At 42.6% G+C, this 7,500-nt stretch overlaps 1 protein-coding gene across 3 annotated transcripts in view; it reads left to right on the top strand.

Annotated features, from left to right (window-relative positions):
- LOC125957523 (longitudinals lacking protein-like) overlaps positions 1-7,500 on the top strand; it is a 57,269-nt gene that overhangs the window by 33,698 nt on the left and 16,071 nt on the right. The window lies entirely within an intron of this gene.

The following is a 7,500-nucleotide window of genomic DNA, read 5'->3' as shown; positions in this document are numbered from 1 at the left end:
AAATCATCGCTTATGCATTGCCTTTGTTCAGCTTCTTACGACATTTGTATAAGAATCTGTCCAAAAACCAAATGATTCGCCCACATGTTCTCTCCTCGGTACAAACACACAACTTACTGTGTGTACCTAAACAGAGACCGACCCTCATTGGGTTTATATTTTAAAATATGCTTCTTGAGTAGAGATTGATCTTGATTTTTAAAAAAATTGATTATGTTGTATCCATCAAAAGGTAAAGCTTTCAGCAACCTTTTTTCGACAGTTTCCCGTATTTTTATTTCCTTCCCGTGGTTTTCTTATTCTCCATTCGTCCCGGCATTCTTTTGTTGTAGATGAACTTTAAAAGTTTACTTTGTTGTGACAGGGATAGTAACTGCGTGTCTTTGCTAGAACACGCAAAACAGGAAAATCGTCAATATATCCCTATGAAAGAAGTCCCTAAATCTCTTTAGGAGGAAGCGTAAAATGGTTTGGGTGTTCGTGTTCCTCTACTCTTTCGACCTCTTCTCGTCGTCGTCGTCGTCGCCGTTGCCGTTGCCGTCGTTGTCTCTCAACCTCGTCATCATCTGTGTTTATGCTGTTGTTGGGCCGGTTTAGTTCGAAGGCTCTGTACTACGCCAACTGTTCGTATTTCCACCCTTATTCCTTTTCGTATTTCGTACCCTCTCGCTGCGAATGCGAGTAAAAAGAATTTAACTGTCAAATCTGTCAAAATGTCAAGTGTCGGTCAAATCGGTCGTTCGTTTTCGGGACTGGAGAAAACCGGTTTTCTCCAGCAAGAATAGCAATCCGTGGCTGTATTGTTGCGAACATAATGATTCGAAAATGTTCGTGTATCTTTTTCGATCGGTCGTCGGTCGGTCGGTTTCGCGGTGTTGTCGATCGCGTCGTCAAACGGTTTTTTTTGTTGTTTCTGTCAAGTCGTCGTCCCTGTCGCCGCGAACATTTCGTCCGGAACATGCAAATCATCCATTCGCCCACTACCAGCTAATGTTTTCTGGTTTTTGCTTGCATCGATCTTTCGAATGCTGCAAGCAGAGAAACACGATTTCGGCACATTGGGACGGGCGAATGAATGGCATGAGATCGAGCGAGGTGCGAGATTCTGTCAATTCGGTTACATGAAACGTTGTGCTTATGTGCGCGCTGTGAGTCGTGATATGTGCCAGTGTGTATATGTGCATTATGAAAGGTGTGTTTTCGAACAGTGGTGCATCTAGTGGCGTTTCTGTGCTTCATGTGTGATTAGTGCTAAAGTGAGAGGTCAAACTACCTGGAACAACACGGAGAGGAATGCATCGGTTGCTGGTATCCTGCTTCTGCGTCGGTTCATCATCTTCATCGGTAGCAGCAGCGCAACGGCAGCAGCGACAGCAGCGATCGAGTGTTCCTCGATCATCATCACGTCAGCATGACGTTATCCGTCATTGTACGCTGCGAGCAGATTTCTCTTCAAGATGTAGCTGTAAATTGTTGTAATCAATTTGCAGTGAGGTAATAGTGTTTTAGCGCTTGCAAGCCATTCATGGTAAGTGGATTCTCAGGAATAAGCAAATGAAGAGTATAAAATGAACACGATCTAAGTGTGTGGAAGCAATGTCAATGGCACACTATTCAAGTAGGAGCCCCGTACGATGAACAAATTCTTTGGCCGAGTTTTTAACGATTGAATTGATTACGGTATATATAAAAAATTCCCGCTGAAATGCTGCAACATCAATTTAATTTTACTGACTTTCAGGTCAGAAGAAGAATTAACTTTTATATGTTTTAACACTTGAAGAGAAGTCGATACTTGAAAAGTTTCCATTGCATTGTTTTATCTAAACACTTGATTTGCTTAGTAGAGAATCAAAAATGGTTTTGCGCTGGTAAATGGTAATGGTTTGTAAGATGCTGTCCACCGATAAGAGAAGTGCCGCGCTCCCGTAGCGGGGGTCAGATGTTGACAGGTAAGTTACTTTTCCTTCTCTGTAATTGTATCGTTGCAGAGATGGAGATTCTATTTTAGAGTTAGTTTGCTAATTTTTGTGTCTATTGTTTCGCCATTACAAACGTCCCTCAGTCACACTCCTGTCATTATCCTATTTAAACATGTTTATACGTTCACCATTCCATTCGTAATGAGCCTTTCTACACCACTATGCAGTGATCATATTTGTTTGCTCTTCCGTCTTCAATAATTCAATTGATATTTCGTTGTTTCGCATTTTGTGATCACACAAACCAATGTAAAGCTTTCTTCAAATAGTTAATTTGGACTTTCACATTTTCTTTCTTTCGCAAAGAAAATGTTTGTTGATATAGAACTAAAAATATGTTAGTTCAACACTGGCGGAAGTTAGTTTCAATTTTTTTAATGATTTAAAATCAATTGTCATTAGATATTTTCGCTACTTAGTGTGTGAAAAGGATGAATGCTCGATATCAAATGCGTGTGTGCTTGTGCGTGCGGGATTCCACTACTGTATGTTGTGTGTGATGTATGCGAGATTCCGATTCTTTGTTGTTGGATGTTCGAAGCAATCCGTCGGGAAGTATTGTCTGTCCTGGAAAATGTCTTCTATGTTGAACTAATGCAGCAAAGAGTAAGTATGCATCATCGTGTTTCTACCGAAAGAGAGAGATTATCCAGAATCCGTTTCATTGTGTTTCTGATGTATCTACTAAATCCGGTAAATCGTCGAAGAAATTTATTAAACTGTTGCCTTTACGTCTATAGTACTACTAGTATTGGGAGAATTAGGAGAATTAGGAGTTTTAATTTGAATGATACTTGGCACTATGTATTCGTTAGAGAAAGCTTCATGACGTCTAAACAATACGTCTGCACTATGCAATCTTTTCAATGTGATTTGAATTGCACTCACGAACGGCCATTGGCCTAGTGGGTAGGCATTTAAATTTAATATTTGAAATGATGGTTATAGGAGGAAGAATTTATGACACCCGTGTTACCGTATTACTGATACAGAAAGAGGAATTAATAAGCCAGGCTTTTAGGTTAAAGTCATGCGCTTTGCACAGTGCTTCAGGATGTCTAAAAGCGCCGTTGCTCAACGAATTCGTTGTGCGCTCGACCCATCACACCTTAGTGGCTCTCTAGCCTAGCATTGGTAGTCATAGTAAGTAGAGGAATACTGACAGGAGAGTAATTTTTACAAAAATGTATGGCTCAATAAGCCATAAATTGCAACCATTTGGCCTTGCGCGCATATTTGCGTTGAGACGTAGGCTTTAAGGTTGACTGCCAATGAGAGTATTCCAAATTGTATGATCCTTTTGCTTGCATTGCATGGGGATGAGGGAGTTAACCTCAGCAATCTGCCTGATCGTTTGATGTCCTCTGTCTATGCAATTGTGAAGCTTCGTGCATGCATTAAATGAGACTTAAATTTATTGATCATTACCGATCTCCCCCTGATCAATGCGCTTATGTGGTGGTATCTTGTGCTAAGCTGCTGTACGGTACATGAACGGGCAACACCTTCTTGCCAATGGCACTCAGCAAGAGACAAGGCCTCACGGTATGGGCTAAGGATAATTGCATATATTTTTCCGATCGTAAAGTTTCCTCCGTGTTTGCATAATTTTGACATTATTGTGAAGCGTGCGTTGGCGACAAGCACCGAGCCAGAGAGTAGTGGTCAAGGCATAGTAATTGGACTTGTGTTGCTTATTCTCATTACTATGCATCTATCTGGAATATGGTGGGTAGGCATTATTTTCATGCTCGATTCATCGCTCTCACTTATGGTATTTGAAATGCCATGTAACCCTTTAGCAGCGCACGGGGCCCATCAGTTGAGCTTTGTTCGATTTGAAACACAGCTGCAGCTGCAGGTATCAATTTGACATGACGGCAAAAAGGAGGTCGGTGTATATGGCAGTAAATTCATTTTTTTTCATACTACAATTTAATAATCGTTGGCTGGCTTAGTTGGGACATCTATAATGTCAGTGCATAAGAATTCGTTAGAACCGCTGGGTAAAGCATCTTTTAGGGTTTTTCCAGTACGTTTCAAAGTTTATTTCTCAGCTTTTCCTAAGGTTGACGATGAAAGTAGAATCAGTAAGAGAGAGAGATGAGTTCTTCGCGGGGACCACCACAGGGATTTAGGAGAGCACAGTATTCAAATGAATTGAAACAATAAAAATGGATACCTTTGCATTAAACCATCAAATGAGAGATTGTGTCATTGTGTGTTGCATGGATTAAGGCGCTAGTTAACAATATCACATCGTTTTGGAAAACATTTCCTTTCCTCCACCCAGGCTTTATTTCTTCGGTCTTTTTTCTCCTGCCCCGCCATCATTCGTGCTCTAATAATTGGTTGAGGATATTAGGATAGGATTAGAACGTCGGATGTGTGAACCCCGCAATGTGGTGTGGTATATTATGGCGCAATTTGTTTTGCGTTTGATTAGTTTGTATTTATACTATTCTGTTAAATTGCTTGTCAAAAATACTACATTCGTTTTTTTTTACAAATTCCTCATGCTTTTGAAACCATTCATTCTCATCCATCGCCTGTGGAGAGACCGGAAAAGGACGGCGCGCACGTTTGATTATCTTGGATAAAAGGTCAATGGAAATTTATTGTTTTTAGTTTGATTTTCGAGCTATTTCGCAATTGTTGAGGGGAGGGCGTTCATCACTACTACAGTACACAGCAGCTTTGGTTGGAGAAGACACTTTCTTTCATCTGTAGAAAAGAAAGTTGTGTACTCCTCTAGAGGGGGGTGATGGCATTTTATTATCATCTTTGTATGTCTTGATTCCATCACGTATAAATGTTTTTTTTTCTGTAGCGAGGATATTTACGTTAAGGAAGGAAAGGCTTGGCACGCTCGTCCCGGGGTGGTAATACTTTTGCTTTCCGTGTAGCTCGGTTTCGTTTTGATTTTGGAACAAAATCACCCCAAAATTTTGTGTGTTTGTGAGCGACGATAGCTGCAAATAGGAGACCATAGATTCTCCACTAAATAACTCTCGCCTTGTTTGATTCTTATTAGATCTCGTCCTGTTGGCACATTCGAGATCATCTATCTGTACTCCCTCGGGTCCATTAGCTTTGTTTGTTTGTCATATGCATTTCTGATAATTCGCCGTATCTCCAGGCACTTATCTCTGGATCTCTCTATGCACATAGCAGCAAAAACGAACTGGCTCGCGCCGTGCATCTCATCTTCTTCTTGACATTGAATGAATGAATCCTTGTCCCGCTCCCCCCATACCTCTCGGTCTTATATACCTATTTGCATTCGTTCTCTTTCGATCGCGTCGATTGCTTTCTACTTGCAGCATTATTGGTGGAACGCGTGGTTACAACGGCAGCGACAACATCATCATCACCACCATCACCACCACCCTGTATGATGTCGCCTGTTTGCGGATTCAGTAGTCTATGCTCCTCGCGTACTAGTACCCAACGGCTGTTAACAGCAACGCTACGCACTGCGGCGGCCGCTGCTGCAGCAGCTGCAGCAGTCTCACACATCACCGACGGTAGTAGCAATAGTAGTAGCGCTGGCTGTTGCGACAGCGATTGTAGTAATGTCTGCAACGTGATGGCCTGCTCAGGAGCAGCAATCGTTACACAAACGGCAGAAGGAAGCCGCCTTGCCAGTGGTGGCAATAGCAGCGTGCTTTGTCCTCGTGCTGGTCCCGGTTTTTCATCACAGACATCACTGGCATCATTATCATCATCGCCATCAACATCATCCATCTCATCTTCATTATCATCATCTTCGGCATTTAAGTGTCCACGGTGCCCGCGAGCCTATGCGCTATCGTACACGCTCGAACGGCACATGAAATATGAATGTGGCGTTGCGAAGCAGTTCGGTTGTCTGAAGTGCGGCAAGCGCTTCTCGCGCAAGGACATTCTAAAGGCACATATGCTGAACACCAAATCGCATTGCTCGGCCTATAGTTTACCGGGTACTACGGGCTCTTCCTCCTCCTGATCGGCAGGTTACCCTTTTCAAACGCTACTTTGGTTGAGCGATTGAGAGCTATGCATGATGCTTTGAGCGATTGTCTCTAGCTCTTCTTTATAAGCAACGATCTGTGTACACAGACGTCTATTGACTTATACTTTCCGTTGTTCTAGGTCTAAATACAGTGCAGTGAATATTTCCTAAATGTAATTGTTTATAAACGAATAAAAGGTACAATGCGTAAACAAAACAAACAGAAAATGATTTCGTGTACTTTTCCGTGTATTCTCATAGGGTGTCGTGGTAGTTCCTCCTCTTCGGCAACAATAACCTCTCTGCATTGTTCGGACGTCGGGGAGACCTTGGGAGTCGATGGAGTCGAGTAAATGATATCTTAAAAGACAGAAGGACGTATTATAATGTACAAAGCGGTTAGAATATTCCCTTAGAATGTACAGCAGTAACAGCGCCAATAGCAATAGGAATTGAGGAGAATGCATATACGTACATGTAATTTAACGTCTCGTGGTGGTTCCTTAACTCTCGTACCATCTTCACTTTCACTATCATACACATACATACACAACCCAAATTCCCCAACTACCTATTGATATAGGATCCTTAAGTTTACTGGGCGCTCACTCGATGGTAAGGGAACCGGTTTGCGCTAGGCGAGGTGTTAGAAGTGACTATCCAAAAGGCAACATACCGACCAAGTTGGATCGCTGATACCTGGTTTCTTTACTATACATTCACCCACTTTCGGTTTAATAATCTTCTCTTCTTCATGATTTGTATTGCACTTTTTTGTTTATCAATTCTGCCTGTGTTTTTTGGTGTACCAATTCACCAGAAGTAGTGATTTGTTAACCTCTCAAACTATTTTACATTTGGTTGGTTCACTTACCGAATTGGCAGAGTAATAACACGATGTAGAAACGCGAGAACGCGAGGGAGCAAAAAGTGTAGGGAAAAGCGAAGGAGTGAAACATTATTGGCAAGCATTAGGCCTTTTCTCTTTTTCTTCGTTTTGGGTTAGGTCGTATCAGAGTGTAATTTTCGGTTACCTTTTAAGCCTGTATTGCTGCTACAAAGGAAAGATCACATTGTTTGCTTACATGCAGAGCCCTTTCGGGGGCGCTTTTCCATTGCTTCTTTTCTTCGGTAGGTAGTGCAATCGCTGACATGATGATGTCCGCCGTCTCCGCCTATCCGATGCTACCAGAGCAGCCAATGGGTGGTGGTGCCGAGGCACTGTTGTTATCGTTGCCTTCCCCGCCATCCCTCTCGCAGTCGCTATCATTTGCACCGACATCATCGGTGGCTGCTGCTGCTGCTGCTGCTGTTGCTGCTGCGCCCAGCGATTGTTTCTGCGGTAGCGGTACAAACACCGATGGTAGTGTTTCGACGGTGCCAATGTCTTCCTTTTCCATGTCCTCGTCTCAGCGCTCGTTTTGCGACTGCCACGTGGTGGCTGCTAGCGATGTCATGGATGTCGGCGGTCGAAAGATCTCACTCACGTATGGTGGTGCAAGTGGAGTCCAAAGTAGTAAAGCA

The sequence above is a fragment of the Anopheles darlingi genome, chromosome 3 (assembly GCF_943734745.1).
Source record: "Anopheles darlingi chromosome 3, idAnoDarlMG_H_01, whole genome shotgun sequence".
Taxonomy (NCBI): Eukaryota; Metazoa; Arthropoda; class Insecta; order Diptera; family Culicidae; genus Anopheles; species Anopheles darlingi.
Note: the sequence above shows the minus strand (reverse complement) of the source record. Positions and strands in the feature narration are given on the sequence as shown.